The 16,565-nt window shown below is 38.5% G+C and overlaps 2 long non-coding RNA genes across 3 annotated transcripts in view; one reads left to right on the top strand and one right to left on the bottom strand.

The window, feature by feature from the left end:
• The window catches only part of LOC107837158 (uncharacterized), a 294,598-nt gene that overhangs the window by 1,629 nt on the left and 276,404 nt on the right, over positions 1-16,565 (bottom strand). The window lies entirely within an intron of this gene.
• Positions 1-16,565, top strand: part of LOC103143654 (uncharacterized) — a 168,972-nt gene that overhangs the window by 147,823 nt on the left and 4,584 nt on the right. The gene's annotated exons all lie outside the window — the stretch shown is intronic.

Here is a 16,565-nt window from a genome sequence, read left to right as displayed (position 1 = left end):
ACAGAGCAGACTGCACTTCTCAAGGAAGCTAACATCCTTCAAGGTTTGCAGCACGATGCTACAGATCCACAAGCCTGCTGTTGAAAGGGTCGTCTCTTCTGCTGTCATCTGTTGGTTCAGCAGCATCAGAGCCAGAAACCTCAAAGGGCTCAACAATCTGATGAAGAAGGCTGGATTTGTTCTGGTTCTGTTCTGGAGACGACTGTGGAACCTCTGGAGAAGATTCCTTCTTTGAATCCTGATGCAAAGAAGGATTCTTCATAAGAGTCAAAAAAGCTATGGACAACTCTGACCATCCTCTGTATGGAGAAAACGGAGTATCATCAGTCAAAGGTTTCTTCAGATTTGCTGTGATACAGACCGCTACAAAAGATCTTTCCTGCCAACAGCAATCAGCCATCTGCAATAACTCTTTGAAGAATCTGAATTAATGAGCTACAACTACATTTAATTTCCCTTTGGGATCAGTAAAGTCAAAGCATGTTTGGGTAATTCTTGCTCACTACTCAAAGTTTGATAGAAAAAAAATATTGAACAATTGGAAGTTATGCTGGAAACATTTTTTGTGGTTTAAATGAAATGAAACAAAAAATGTAAAAAGATAATTAAGTTTAGCTTTTCCTGGGCCGTTTCACCTGTTTACAGCTCGTTTTCCTGCTTGCTGCACGCTTGCAGTTGTCGACCACAGTTTCTGATCAAGTCATTATCTCCTCAACCTTAATCTGTTACAACCAGTAGATCAGTAGATGGAGCTTTACTTCTTTAATTGTTGTTCAACAAGTCATATATTTCTGGTTCTAATGTCATAAAATTGGGAGAAAAAAAGTTTAAAGGCTATGAATACTTTGCAATGTTCAGTATATGCTTTTATTTATTTTTTTATGTTAGAAAAGTAAATTATAGAAGGCAAAGTATATTAAACGGTGAAAAAGAGTCTCCCTGGTCAGCTCACTTGGCCCATGAAAGAAGGCATTCAGGCCGGCGGGTGGCGACAGGTCTGGCACGCGGCTTGAGGAAAATAAAATAAAAATAAGAAAGAAAAAAAAAAGCGAAAAAGACGCTTGATTTGAAGACCGCAGAGCAAAAACAGGGAAGCTGAAAACGTTTTTCAGCAAACAATTTTTGTTTCTTTCTAGAAAAATCGAGAGGAAGGGGGGAGGATGGGTTTTTGGAAAAGGCTGAGGCAGCAGCGTTCAGTCCCATTGGCTGAAATGTGCAAATTCCACATAAAACTACTTATAATCTACATCGTATAAAAACTGAATCTTAATGGTTTACTTCCTCCCTCACGCAAATGAGTCTATTCATAGTTTTAACCATGGACAGAGGAAAAGAGAGAGTGTGTATGTGTGTGTGTTTGCGTGTGTGTGCGTGTGCGTGTGTGTGTGTGAGTAGGCATGGACATTGATGCATTTTTTATGAGGGAGACACCTGTGGAAGACAATCACCGCCTTATAACACAGCTGCAAAAGTCCATCTGCAATGCAAGTGCAGCATCTATTGCTCAAGATGAACGGCTGTCATGGCAACAAAAGAAGCACCCAACAGAATCAGGGCTTCAAAACTAGTTACTTTGCCCTACATGGAGGCAAAATACGTGGATGAAAACTAACGCTACACTCCCAGAACGCACCATCGTCACGGTGATGGCTGCATCATGCCGTCGAGGAGATTTTATTCAGCAGGACTGGATTTTTTTGAGCTGATTCTGTTCAGACTTGATGGAAAATTGGACAGGATAATCCCAGAAGAAAACCAGCTGGTGGCTCACCTTCCATCAGGACAGCAACTCAACATATACATCCAGCTCGACAAAGAGAGCATATTTGTGTGCTAGGGTGACCCAGTCAAAGTCCAGAACTAAATGAAATTGTGAAGTTTCACTTCCAGCTCCTTCTGTGACTCTTTATCCCAACCAGTCCTGACACCAGTGAAGCTAAAAGAAGGGAGTGCATCAGGCATCACTCCATCACGTTTCCCCTCAACAAGCTCTTTATTGTCACGAGACAAACAGCTGCACCTTTATTGGTGTGTTAGTGTATGCATGAAAGATTAGGTCAGGAGTAACAGTTGAGTGGTGGCAGGTCTGTATAGTGGGAGGCAGTCAGGTGAGTTTGACACCAGACTTATTTAATTTTTTTTTTTTTTTTTTTTGGAACAGAACATGACTTTTCTTTCTTTGGGAGACGACAAATGAACTAGTCGCTTCCAGAACTTTGCTAGGATTTTGAAGATTCTACAAGGAATTTGTAAGCAAAACTCACATGCAAACCTTTTCTAGTTAACATCTGGAACTGTCTTAATACACAACTGGCAGAGGAACACAAGTTATGTCAGGCTGCTTCTCATTTAACTTATTTGCCGTTTCACACCTTTGACATTTTGGTCCTTTCAGACCTACCTTTTTCAAGTTCGACATTTAGCTGTTTGCCACAGGACAGTTGCTGTATGAGTCTATTAACAACAAACGATTTAAAGTAAATTGCCATAATCGAATCCAGTGGTGGGGACACTTCTGCTAACTTTTTATTTCACCCTTTTGCTAACTTTGACAATGACACCTGGTATTGGAGATATACCTGCCCTGAAAATAAACAATTTATTTATTTTCTACAATCAAATTCAGTGGTTGGTACATTTTTGCTAATATCCTAACTTTTTGCTTTGCATTTGCTAACTTTGGAAACGTCTAGAAGTTTTAACTAATAACATTTTTCTAAAGTCTAAAGCGTTAATTTACTTGGTTGTATCTTCAGCTGACAGTTTAAAGGCCAACCTTTGTGTTTAAGTTTTGGTTATCGACTGTTAGGAATTTTTCAAATACACCTTTATGTTTATGCTCTGATTTTGAAGTGATGTTTGTGTAGTGCTTTATAGCGGAAGCAGAAATAGTGTGTGTAATTAGTGCTTTAGGATTAGTGCAACTAACTTTTTAGTTACCAGAGACACAGTCGAGCTTTCGCCCTGTGTGGGTTTAGCCTCGTAAAGGTTGACCCCTTTTTTTTTTTTTTTTTTACTAATTTTTCTGTTAAAATGCCAGAGTTTCAAGATCTCAAGCATTACATAGTTTTTTTTGTTGACATTTTGAAGCCATGACCTACAGCTTACACTTCAGTAGTTCACAGTTTAGGTTCTGGTGTTGAAGAAGCGATGTATCTAAAAGTTGCAGGATAGTTGCTCTCGAGGATTGTGGTTTAGACTAAAGACGCAAGAGGAGTCCACTCGTACCTTTGAGGCAAGTGGATGGCTCCCTCTTGGATTGTTCATGAGTGACAGTAGGATGATGTGGGAGATGGATAGGATTGAAGGCTCATCTGCATTCAAGCTTGAAGACTATAAAGCAAAGTTCTTTTGTCCGTACACCATCGTTGCTATGACGTCACCATCTCCATTAAACATTAGTGAAGCTGGCCGTCAAGCCTTTGCGACTCCAGACTGCTCTTCTTGAAAGGCACTCAGACAAAAACCAAATTACTTTAGCCTGGAACAAAATTATTGTTTTTACAACTGAGGGTCAACAGTAAAATATCACATTTGTGTTAGGGAGGTAAAGCCCAGTCATGTTGGTAGTTTGTCCACACGACTGCAATAAGTGCAACTTCCCTGCACGCCCTCCATTCATTCAACGCTGAACGAATGGCGCTCCGTCATCCAGATGCATGAAAGTTAAACAGGAACATACGAGACGGGTGGATGGAAAGCGTCTACACTAAAAAGCAAAATTACACCACTTCATCACAAAGTAATTGCTGAACCACTCTAAAATGTCACAGATTAACAAGAACTAACATTATAAGCAAATCTACATGGTGATTTTTCCTCTGAATAGCCCCCTTTTTTTTTTTTTTTGAGCTTTAAAACTTCTTGGGTGCGTCTTGACACTTTTACAGAGAGCGAGTATATTAGCGGAAAGAGCAACACTGACAATGAAATTGGGTGTTTGAGAGTGATAAAACAGGAAAACCTGGCGAGCAATCCATTAAGGGTGACCGTTTTCTGTTTGGAAAGTTCTCCCTGGCAGCGAACTCTCCCCCAATCATCAAGCTCTACTGTAATCACTTTATGAAGCCAAGGTATAATGAATATAGTGTTTAGGTGTGCAGATCCAGTCCTGGCTCCCGATCCTCCAGAGGGAAGTGTACATTTCTGTGGCATCCTGTATTTATTTAAAATACCCTCTGTCTGGTCTCGTAACACAGACGTGGGCAAGTGGGCATAGAAACCCTTTTCTACTCGATCCATTTTCATGATGCGGTCTCACATTAGCGGCACTCTCCATGTGTTTTCAAAAATAAAACGGTAAAAGCTGCTCCGCTCTGCCTTTACTCAATTTGTATAAACTTTTACCTACAAAAAGCCCACAATTTGTTTCCATTTTTAGGTTAAGATACACAATTTGTCTTAGTATTACTGCAGAGGTGTACAGTAAAAGGTGCATTAAAGCTAAATCCATCTAGAGTAGTGCTGGGTTTCACATAAAATGTACCATGTGTCCATAGCTTTAAATAAATAGTATGTGTAGGACCGTTTGGGTGTGTTTAGAGGACAGCTGTACTAATTTCTACAACAGTTGTCACATAATCGGACATGCATTGATCAGAATATTTAGGTCGACTTCAGATCTGCTTTGTAAGGTTTTGACTGGCTGAAAAGATTGTATGATGCTATGAATTTTGGTATCGATATGATGCCTAACTAGCAGTGACATGCAGTGAGATTCATAGCTGGTAAGGCACTGACTTGGTCCGATTTATAAATAGACACCAAACGTTATTATTTACGTACGGAAATGTCGCGCATGCAGACAACGCTGGAGGGCAAAAAGACAATCCTTTTACATGCCATCCACAGCAACGCTGCTGTGGTAGAATAATTCTGTTAATTCAATGAAACTTGGAAATGCAGGTATTCATTTCGCGCTATGCTCCATAGCAAAGGAAAAGACGGAAGTACAACTCGAAAGCATTTCTTTCCCGCCCTTTGTGTCGGCCAAGCTACACGCAGACTCGTTGCCATAGCAACTGTCAACAACACCACTGTGTTCCAGGATTCAACACCAAAAAACACTAAAATATTTTGCACAAAGAACAGAACATTCAGTCTGTTGCAGTGGTATGTTTTAGGTTTAATGTTTTATTAATAAGTGATTGTTGTGGTAGATTAGCTACCGCTGCTATTAGCTAATCTAACAGTAGTTTGCAGGTTGTTTCTTTTCTGAATTCTTTTCACATACAAACTGTAGCCCACAAAACGCACGCTGCAATTACAAAATAGTTTATTTTCTTCAGCATTAGCAGAACATTGATAAAGTTTTGAGCAAATTCATAATAAAAACACAAATACTAAATCATTTGGTGACTGGACTTCAGGTAGTTGATTCTGATAAAGATCAAATGCAGGACAAGGATTTCAAGCAAATCATTTTATTAACTAATTGCATTATGATGGCTTAGTCTAACTGTAAACTCCATATAACCTAAATAGGAATACCATTTTCCCTTCAAAAGATATAACAGGAAAGGGTTGTTGCATTCAGCCATATTTATATTTCAGGCTTGAATCATATAAATTTACAAACTGTATTTTTTTTTTAGCAGTTAGGTACGGTGTGGTCTCTAATTGATAAAAGATAGCATTTTTTAGTTTCTTACTGGCTGAAACAGTTGATGATGATCATTTTGATCATCATCTGACTTCTACATGCATCTCCAGTCAAAATGCAACGTGGCAAAAAGAAATCATGGCATCTTCTTTTTGAGCTAAAATGATGAAAGCCAACAAATGATTCAGGTGTCCAATGTCTAACTCCACTCTTGCCTAATTTGCCTTTTGTTCATTTTTTTACTTTCTGCTTTTCTGCACATCTTCTGCTTATGTTTGAGAAGATCTTGGTTCATTTGAAACAAATTTGAGATGTCCCGATTTGTCAAGATTCACAGTTGGGTTGCAGGGTAAGACGACTGTGGTTTGGCTGAACCTTTGTCTAGCTTTCCGTTTGGACAGTGTTTCATGGAGCTTTGGTTATATTCTTAACAAAATTGTTGTCCAATCCAAACTTAAGTGAAACAGTTCACTGGTTAATCAGGTTGGCAGAATTGATATTTAAAGATCCTAATTTGAGAATTAGTGCGCCAGTTTTTCCTTCCAAACGTTGGACTATATCAAGCATATCTCATCATCTAACAGCTAGAGTTTCTAGCTTCCAGATCTTGATAATTACTTGGCAATTTTAGCACAATAAATATTGTGGTTGTGGTGTTGGCTACAGACATTAGTGAGTCAAACTGAATACCAGACGTGTACTTGCTGAAACAAAAGAAGAATCCAAAGTTAAAGTTTCTTGCAAAGCTATTCATTCCCCTTGAAATGTTTCACATTTTGTCAGTTCACAACAAAAGATGGAACCGATCCAATTTGATGTTTTTTGTCGTGATTGACAGATCGGGTGTCAGGGCCACTGAAGCAGACCGCATGGTCCTGTTGTTTCACTCTGAATGTTTTAGATATCAGTTAAAAAAACAACAAAAGAACCTGATGACACCTTTGCCCTAAACCTAACCGTTACCAGTACAAACCTAATCCTAAACGTAACCTAAACTCAGTTCACATCTTAGTCCTAAACCTTACTCAAAAACAGCTCTTCTTCTTATGGGGCCCAGACGTTGGACCTCATGAGGAGCAGTAGGTCTCCACAGCGCATGTGCTGGGAAAATGGTCCTAGCAGTGTGTTAGATTCAAGGCCAAACACACACGTACACTCCCCTCTCTGTCGCACATATGTTTGCAATAACAGCCCATGTCTGTTCAGACTAAATGCCACTTGATTGTATCCAATGGAGAGCAGGTGACCTGTAACCTGAGTTTATCGCTCTGAGATGGTTATAAAGCGGTCCTGCCAAACATTTGGGAACCTGGTCAGCGGCCCCTCCGTCAGGCTGTGCAGATGCCCTCCCACTGTACCTGGCGGCGTGTCAAATCACTTTCACACGGCTCAGTCAGGGGCGTGGCAGACCATGTGAGACCCCGCTGAGGCACACTCCTTACACTGCCTTCGTATGGATTGGTACTGACATCCTTACAGGCGTTCTGGCATTTTCACGTTTAGGAGGACATCAACTCCCAACTTCCTTCTGTGGTTTACGCCGATCCAGAAACACATTTCAATGACCTTCCATGCAGCCAGCGTGGATCAGGATGGTCATGATTACTGTGGCTTGGACTTTTATTTCCTCTAACTTTTCCACAAATTGTTACAAACTTCAATGCAGTTCATCATGTGACATGCAAAAAAAAAAAAAAAAAGTAGCACATCCGGTTACCTTGTTCATGGAATTCAGCTGATTTTTGCTGTGGTTGGAAATCAAGTGATTTGATAAAAGATTGAGACATTCAACAGTAAAGGTGTAAGTTCATATCTATTTGACTTTCCTTATTTGACAGGCTAATTTGTCAGATGTTGACGTGAAGCACGGCTGTAATAAGATGTAGAAGTCAGAAACCAGCTAGCTATACATATTTGACAAATATGTTTCCATTTCCCCAATAACTGTTAACAGCGCATTGACGTTTTTTTTTTTTTGTTTTTTTTGGGGGTTTTTTGAAAAACCAAAAACCACCTTAAGTGGAACCTTTTTTTTTTCTTTTTTTTTGAAAATTGAAATTTTCCCCGACACTACAAAACGCGCATAAAAAATTTATATAACACAATTTTGACAGGGACGCTGAATACAAATTAATGCCACACTTGTCAGATTTTTATTAGGATTTGATTTTTTTTTCTTACACCTTGTGTTAGTCTATTTCATAGAGTCCCAATAAAATCCGTTGAAGACTGTGGTTGTAACGTGACGAAACATGAAAGTTTTGTGAAATTTTCAGATTTCGTCATGTGTAACAAAATAATTCCACTTTATTAAAATGTTTAATAATTGCACTTAGACCAAACCATTAGCTTTGCTTTGTCACCTTTGTGACAGAGGAGATTTTACTGAGATGAGAGTGAGGGTGTGGACGCCCAGCCTAACTCCTCTTTGGCTGTCGCCTTTAATGCAGCAACACTTCCTGAACTACAGAAGCTCCTATGATGGCCGTTTACCTCCAACCGATGGTTTATGGGATCTTTGGAAATTGATGAATTCTGCAGTCTGACTATTTATGTCGGGGAGCGAATGGAGCCTTTAGAAATGATTCACTGCCTACACAGTGGAGGTAATTTTTCTTGAAATCCTTTATTTACTCAAGCAGGCCTTGGTGAATGTGTACACTTTCTTACACTGTGACTAATGGAGCTTTACATCAAGAAGATCTGAGTTTTTCAGAAACATGTGTATGCAATTTGTGGATAATCGTCACTTTGATGAATGTTTGAGATTTAAAGCCTGAAGAGGCTCTTTTTTTTTTCACCTAGAGTTTTACAGTTTGTTGTGAATGTTAAAGATCTTTGAGTCATCTTTTCTAATTATTTATCTGCACATACATATATATATATATATATATATATATATATAATAAGAAACATTTTATCAAATCCAGTTTTAGATTAGGAAAGGGTTTGATGAAAAATAACTTGTGGAATTTAATACATCCTGTATGAAGTCTTTAGAACTTTGTGTATTGAAAATATAATGTCACAATAATAATAAAGTGATAGGTTGTTTAATCCACCAGACTTTTTTTTTATCATTTCCATCCACATTAAGACTTTCTTAATTCTCCAACATATTTGAAGGGCTCGTCTAATTTCTTAAAATTTAGTCGATGCTGTGAAATAAATATTCCACAAAGTTCTTGCATGGACTCAAAACGCGTCTGAGGCCTGGGTAGATTTGGGAAAAAGAAGATAAAGAGTGGACAGTGTTTTCTTGTGTACTTTTTTGAAAACCTATAAGCAATATGAACTGAAGAATGTCAGACAATTACAAGCAAAGTCCTTTTAACGAGAGCAAAGCTTTGATAATTATCTAGAAATACAATTTCAGAGTATTTCCTTCCTCATGAAGCTGATACTGAAGTATCATCACAAGATGTTTAACATTCCTCTTAATTTTTAAACATTTATTCTTGGATTAATTCTCATAAATTTACACCATACTCCTAATTTATTACCCTTTCCTAATAACATAAATGTTTTGGTATTATTATGGTTTAATTCCCATATTATTTTATTTTTGCATCATTGTGACTTTTATCATGAGTTCATTCTTGTTTTATTACATCCTTATTCTAATAATGTTGTGACTATTCTGGTAAAATTACAACTATTTCCACCTTATTGCGATTTTATTTACGTTATAACATATTTTTGAATTATTACTACTTTTGTCATACAACTTTATTCTAATTTTATTATAACCTTTTTCTAGTAAAATTACAGACTATTACAACTATTTTTGTGTTTTTGTGACTTTACTCTATTACTCCATCTTTACTATATTTTTTCTTGGCCTGGCTCTATTACTACATTAATGCTTTTTGGATGAGATAACAGATTTAGTTCCATGATGAACAACACTTTTTGTTCAACATCAGTGAGTCACAAATCTATTCTGACTGTGGCTGAAGTTTCTCCATGTTCTCCCACAGTTTCTCTCTTGGCTGTGCCCTTTGCCACAAAGGGGGAAGGAGGTAATATCTTGCACTAATTTGGCCCTGGGCTGAGCAGCCGAAGCCGTGCGCCAGAGTGAATCTGTAAAGCTAACACTAAGCAGCAGATATGTGAAGCCAGCGGCTGCAGGCTTTGACATCCTGTATTACACCTAATTGCCACCAGACATTACAGAAAAGTCTGTGCAGAAATCCCCCTGAACCACCTGCTCCTCATTGTGTTTACCTTCCATACCCGGAATAACGCGGCCGGAGCAGAGCACTCCGCGTTATTTCCTGACACCTGAGCCGAGAGACGAGGGAAACGGGAATGCCAGTAGGAATTTGAATTTGAGACACGTCGGGACGGTTTAGGGGTTATCCTTTCCCCCCCTCCCCCCCTCCCTCCCACCAAGTGCTTTGTGTCGCCGGGATTCTGGGTGTGCTTTTCTGATTTCTGTTTTTCTAACTGTAATGAAGGAGGGAGAAACCGGGGAAGTGGTAATAAAGTGGCATAACTGTAATTAGGTGGAAACTTTCAGTGTGTCCTACGACGAGAAACATGCAAACGTACTCCAACGCTCAGCCTTGAAGCGAATCACGTCAGACTGATAGGACTTTTTTACTCACCACAGTTCCTCACCTGTTCTGCACCGACATGAAGGAGACGGAGGAATCCCTCACCCTGACAGTGTAACGATGAAATGAGTTCATGAACTCATATCCTGAAACACCAACGTGTCAACATCGACACCTCACTCATTATGACTAATGAGACCGCTGAGTAAAATTTAACACTGAGCTCTGCTTAGTGGAAATATTGACATGGTTATTAAGCTGGAAATAAAAATATTTATGCATTTTGTGACCCCAGATTGGAAGGAAACGGTAATGTTCAGTTTCAAGCTTATTCTAATTTCTGAATCATTTGGAAAATAACTCTTGATCTAGGTCAGTGGTGTCCAATCTGTTCACCACTGCGGTCAGAAATGTTCAAATCCTAATTGCTTTTTCATTTTTTTCTTTTCTTCAATCATAAACAAAAACAAACAATATTCTGTTGAAACAAGCCAAGTAGCCTCTACGTAGGAGAGGGATTTGTAAATGACTGTAGATCTGAAACATTACCAGGGTCTCCACAGATTTGCCTGTTAAAAATAAAAAAAATCCCACAATATCCTCAATGTTTTGTAGTTTCCTTGTGTGCGTATTTTTTCAGCAACAAGAACAGAATGTTTCATTCTTGTTTTATTTAGCCAAGTTCCATAAATATGTGTGCCCAAGTTTGCTTTTCAGTCAAAGTCCTGTTTACTATCAAATTAAATTAGATACAAAAAAACATGGTTAATGCAATTTCTCTCTTTTTTTTTATTACTTCCATTAGTGAAAATTGCACACCTGCTACATCAACCGCCTGTTGTTGCTAAACCAGATTTGTGCCATTCTTGAATTGCGAGCCAAGTTTGCCAAAGGGTTGTGCATGCTAATTAAAATAAAAATAAAAGCAAAGCAAAACATAGACATCCAACAAAGACTAATAAAACATAAGTGACAACTCATAATTAATCAAAGGCAGTAAAGGAAGGTGTGTTTTAATAAAGGGAAGCAATAAATGCAATCTTTTTGAATAGTTTTAAGTAAATATCTTTTTTCCTCCCCCTTTCTAATCATATGTAATGAAGTCTCCCCACTCAGCTCCTACAGACTAGCCAGCAGTAATTGGCAAACACTTAGTGGAACGTCGCATGTATTGAGCTCATCAGACAAGCTACTGCTGAGGCAACGCTGGTAAAAATGTTGTTAGAGGGTTAATAGAAGAGCCATGTGGTGACGACTTCCTGAAGCTGGAGTTTCAGAAAGAGCAGGAGTTTCTTAAAGAGACAGAGGCCCAATACCAAGGCATTAAATTACCAAGTTATGTTTCTATTAACTCACATTTTTGATATAGGTAGCACTTTTATACATGTCAGATATATTTAAAGAAATATATTTGTGCATATATTTTTTGTAAAAACTGAAAGTGACATGATTACGTAAGGATGAAAAAATCATAACTGAGTTTAGCAAAAATAGGGACTTTACATTTGTGATGTTTTAGTTGAAGTTGAACCTCATTTCAAGCCATCAAACCAGAATCAGAGCCTGCAGCAGACAATGTGAACAAAACGTATTTATTGTAATGTCGACATCACCATTACCTGCTGATGTGTTTATTTTTAATTGGAATTCCCCCAGACAGTGTGAATGCAGATAAAAAAAGAAAAAGGTGGAAAAATATGCATATCCATTTTAAAAAGAACTTCGGACTCATTAGATTGACACAACAATATGAAAAGTCAATCATAATGCAGTTTGGTGAGACGTTTGAAAACGCCCTTTTCTGCGGCTCATGGAAAATCAGTACGGATCAAAACATTTGTGCTTGTTTGTGTTTAGAGGCACAAGGTGGTGAAAGAGATTTACAGCCCCAATCAGAAAGTGGCTCATGGTTGGAAATGTAGCGTGAATGATGTCATAAAACCATCCCGGCTCCGACGTCGTGATTTATCACATCGTATGGAAATCATGAACAAGGACATCACAAAGAAGAAAACAAGGCAGCGCTGCGGAGAAACTCTCCTGTTCAGTGTCGGCTCCGCGCACGTCTGTCCATCGATCCCCGCAAGAAAAGCAAACAGCATTGCTTCTGAATTATTTTCTTTTTCGCTTTGGATGTTGCACAAACCCCCGTTGCCACCGACATGATGCATGGCGTCGCCGGCGTCGTCATCGGCGCGGATAATTGCGTCCACTGTGAATTGGACGCGGTCGCGCGCTGTAAATATTTTCGCTGGGAAGCGGGTTGTTATTCGCGCTGACGGGCCACACAGTCCAGGCCTTACTGAGATGAACCCGAGCATGTCCCGAGTGTCACTCCGTGTCTGTCATGAGAAGAAGCATGAGCCGCTCGGTCTGCGGCGCTCGGTCCAGCGAACGTGTGGAAACCACGAGGCAGAAGCGGACGGGTGAGTGTCTCTTCATGAAAGACTCACTTTTCAGAAAATAAATGACATCATGAAGCTCTCCTTTAAACAGACAAGTGTAATGTAAATCTTTATAAAATTTAATAAAGATAAAAAAATATATATATACAGTTTCTGGTTATGGATATTTCTTATTGCTGATCTGTTGGTTGTAACAGATGCACTGCTTTGACATTTATTTTTAATCGCAATTTGTTGAATCTCGTTGACTTGCCGATACTCGATTAGTCGAGTTTGTCTTTGAAAACGACCAAAAGATGTAATTGGTCTGCAAATTATTTGTCCTAAATTAGCAGTTACATCATCCTCCGATAAAATTTTAATCTGTAGCATAACTCAGAAAATCTAGCAGGTTTCTATTTACACATTTCAACTACATCACCTGATCATGTTGAGGCGCCGAGAAAGAACATCGGAAACACAGGGAATGCTGATGGGAGTGTCTGTATTCCCAAGCTTCTGCAATATATCAGAACTAAATATTTAGTTTGTAAGCTAAATATTTAGCTCCAAACTAAATACTTAGTTTGTAAGCTGAATTTATAGTGTCAAGATAAATATTTAGTTTCTAAGCTTTCTTAGCTTCAAGGTAAATATATAGCTTGTGAGGTAAATTTTTAGCTTCAAGTTAAATATTTGACACAGCTGGATATTTTTCCGATATGCTAATTCTTTTGCCAATAAAAGGAAGCAAACTACCAAAATAAAAGCAAATCTTTTTATAAACTCCTGCTGATGACTGATTTGCTCCAGTTGTTGCTCATTTTACTACATTATTGTTTATTTTCCTCTTGACATGAACAACATTTTAGCTTAAAACACAGACTGAGCTGTTTTCACGGCAATACCAAGGATTATCTCGGAGTTCAGAACTAAATATTTAGCTTAGAGTTAAACATTTAGCTTTTAACTAAATATTTATGTCACTTGCTCTAGGTTTAGTTTGGAACTAAATATTTAGTTTGCTAATTAAATAGTTGGAACAAAATTTTTGAATTGCAAACTACATATTTGACTTGCAAATTAAATATTTTGTTTTAAACTGTGGCATTTATAAACGATTAACATAGTGAAAATGTGAATTTGTAAAATTAACCCCCAAATTTTTCCTCTTATGATGGGATAAAGAACCAAAATAATTGCTGTTAATTTTTGACAGTGTAACTTTGCAACTTACTAACCACCACACACACACACACACACACACACACACACACACACACACACACACACACACAATCCTTACAAGATGTATATTTGGTTAAACTCCCTCCTTTTGGTTTTGGGAACAGTTTCACCTCATCAAAAAAGCTCAGTTCTTTTAGGTTTTACATCCAAACAGGAACAAACTGGACTTGTGTTGAGAACTAATCACAGGTGTTAAAGTGAAGTTCATGACGCAAAAATAAAAGAAAAAAAGAAAACTCGTGGCCTGAGGCAATATATTGTGATTAAATATTCAACCCAAACACAAACAGCTGAATCAGTGCCAAGCCCAAAATAGTGCAGGAAAACTCCTGTAATATTTGAGTGTTTGTGTGTGTGCGCGTGTGTGTGTGTGTGTGTGTGTGTGTGCGTGTGTGTGCTGTGTCCTCTACACACATAAAGAGACATCAGGTTTGAGTTTAATAAACAGAGAGCCTCAGTGCTGTTTCTGGAAGGACACAGAGCTGGAGGCTCAGCTGGGCCACTCTGATGGTCCCCAACATGTTTCTGCCTCCTTCCACTGGAAGGGAGAACTGTTTCTGGCTTTATGTACTTGTCTCACTATTACACTCTGTCTTAGTCTTTTATTTTCAGATCAAAGCCCAGTGGAGGTATGAGTCAGAAAAACAGTAATCCGTTTACCTGCCTTAAAACATTACATTCCTCTGGACACCTGAAGAGTAAGCATATATGTTTTACGTTAGCTTTTAGTTTTCTAATCAGCTGAATTGTTGTACATAGTAAGAGCTTCTATATCAGTCTAACTCTTCATCATAATAGGCTTTCTTTTGTAAAATTACCTTCATTTAGTAAGGGATGTGATATTTAAATGCAATATTCACCGGTTAATATTGCATTTGTTTCAGTCAAGGTCAAACTTATTTATTAGCTCTCCTGATAAAACCATGGAGGTTTGTGCCAAGTTTCATATATACCTGCAAAGTTTCATATATATTGTATGTCTTATTGAGGTGATGACCTGAAAAATGACAAGTCAAAAATGATTAGCCCTCCTCTGCTTGCCTTTGGTGAAAACGTCATTACAGCGCTAATCGAGAAGTGACGTTATGATGACTTCCTGAAGGCAGAGTTTCAGAAAGAGGAGTTTTTAAAAACTTACAAAGTCAAGTTTCCTCTCAGTCATATTTGATATATTTAGCATTTCATGGCAACTGGAGTTAACATCGTTACTTGATTGTGGTATGAAATGACACAATGTGCCTGGAAAGCACATAATGCTGCCCTTTTTGTAAAAAAAAAAAAAAAAAAAAGTAGTTTTAATTTTTTTATTAATCCCTTTTCGAATCAAAATGGAACATACTTGTGGAGTCGCTGCAAATACTTTCTGGGGAAAAGATGTAAGTTGGTCGATAATTGCATTCCCTCCAGAAAAGACCTTGTTACCCTCATGGAAACGAGCTTTGGCTCCATCCCGGACATGATGGAGTGGTGACTCATTTTTAGAAAAAAACAAAAAAAACAAAAAAAAAACTTCAGATAAACAAGCACAGAATTATAATAAATACGGAGCAGAGAAAGAAAACACATTCAACCTTTTAGCTAAGACGGAAACGAGGCCAGAATGCGGTCAGAGCTGCAGGCTTTAAAAGCTGAAGCTGACAGGGTGTGTTAACAGGAGCGTTTCACCCGCGCCAGGCTCCATCTTTAAATGTCAGCGTGCCCTCGTCATCCGTGTTCCAACCGGTTTGCTAAATTAGCAGATTACATAAAGATTAGATCTAAAAACTTGCACTCTCGATGGGGCGCTTCAAACCCAAACGCTACCTGGAAGTGATTTGAGATCTCTTTCTTGCCTTCAGCAGAACGACTGAGCAGTGATCCATGGGAAGCCAAATCAACAGGGAAATTGGGGTAGATCTTTGCCCTCCTCCAATGAGTTATAGAAGCCGTTTTAGTCATTACCGTGCCACAAGAGACGTTCTCAGACATTACTCTGATTGATTTTGATGGCAGTAATTTCATCTTCCAACTAATCCATTTGTTTTTTCTTCTCATGCCTTTTTAAAAACGACTCCGGAGAGACAAAACGAGAGACAGGTAAAAAAAAACAAAAAAAAGATATAATTTTGGGTGTAAATAGCGATGAACTAACAGTCGGGCCTTTTCCAGAGAGAGGAAAGCCAACGATACCTGCAGAAAGGCTCTGTAGAGTCGTAGCCACGGCCTATAAAAGAAGAGGAAATTAATTAAATGCAGGGCGGGTGGTTTGGCGCCATGGAAAGAATACACAATTTAGAGTCTCGCGCCAAGGAGCCAAACGGACAAAAATGAAGGTGATCAGTCATATTTTGCTGCTATTTTTTTTTTTGACATTAAACATATATATTTATTTTTTCATAGAAGTCAGCAAAGCAATTTAGACAAATTGGACAAAATTGCGAAGGTAAACACAGGGAGAGCTCTCGTAATGTTTCACTCTTTTCGTTTTCCTTGCTCTCCTATTTGGACACTGTTTTGTTTAGTAAATCTCTTACCTGAGTTTTTCTGTGACGGCAACGGCTGCAGAAAGTGAAAGGACTCCGTCAAGGCCGCGCTGCGGTGGTGGAGACTGCAGTTTATTTCCATGGTCCGTAACCGACCTGAAAACTCATTTTAAAATAGAACGTGGATTTAGTCAGTGAAGTGATTTAGTGTGAGCTTCTTTTTGTTTTATGATGCAGTTTTTATCAAACCGTCGGTATGTGAACCTGGTGTAAGTAGATTGAAAACCCAACCAACGCAGGTCCATTAGTG

The sequence above is a fragment of the Poecilia formosa genome, unplaced genomic scaffold (assembly GCF_000485575.1).
Source record: "Poecilia formosa unplaced genomic scaffold, Poecilia_formosa-5.1.2 Scaffold4, whole genome shotgun sequence".
NCBI classification, from domain to species: Eukaryota; Metazoa; Chordata; class Actinopteri; order Cyprinodontiformes; family Poeciliidae; genus Poecilia; species Poecilia formosa.
Note: the sequence above shows the minus strand (reverse complement) of the source record. Positions and strands in the feature narration are given on the sequence as shown.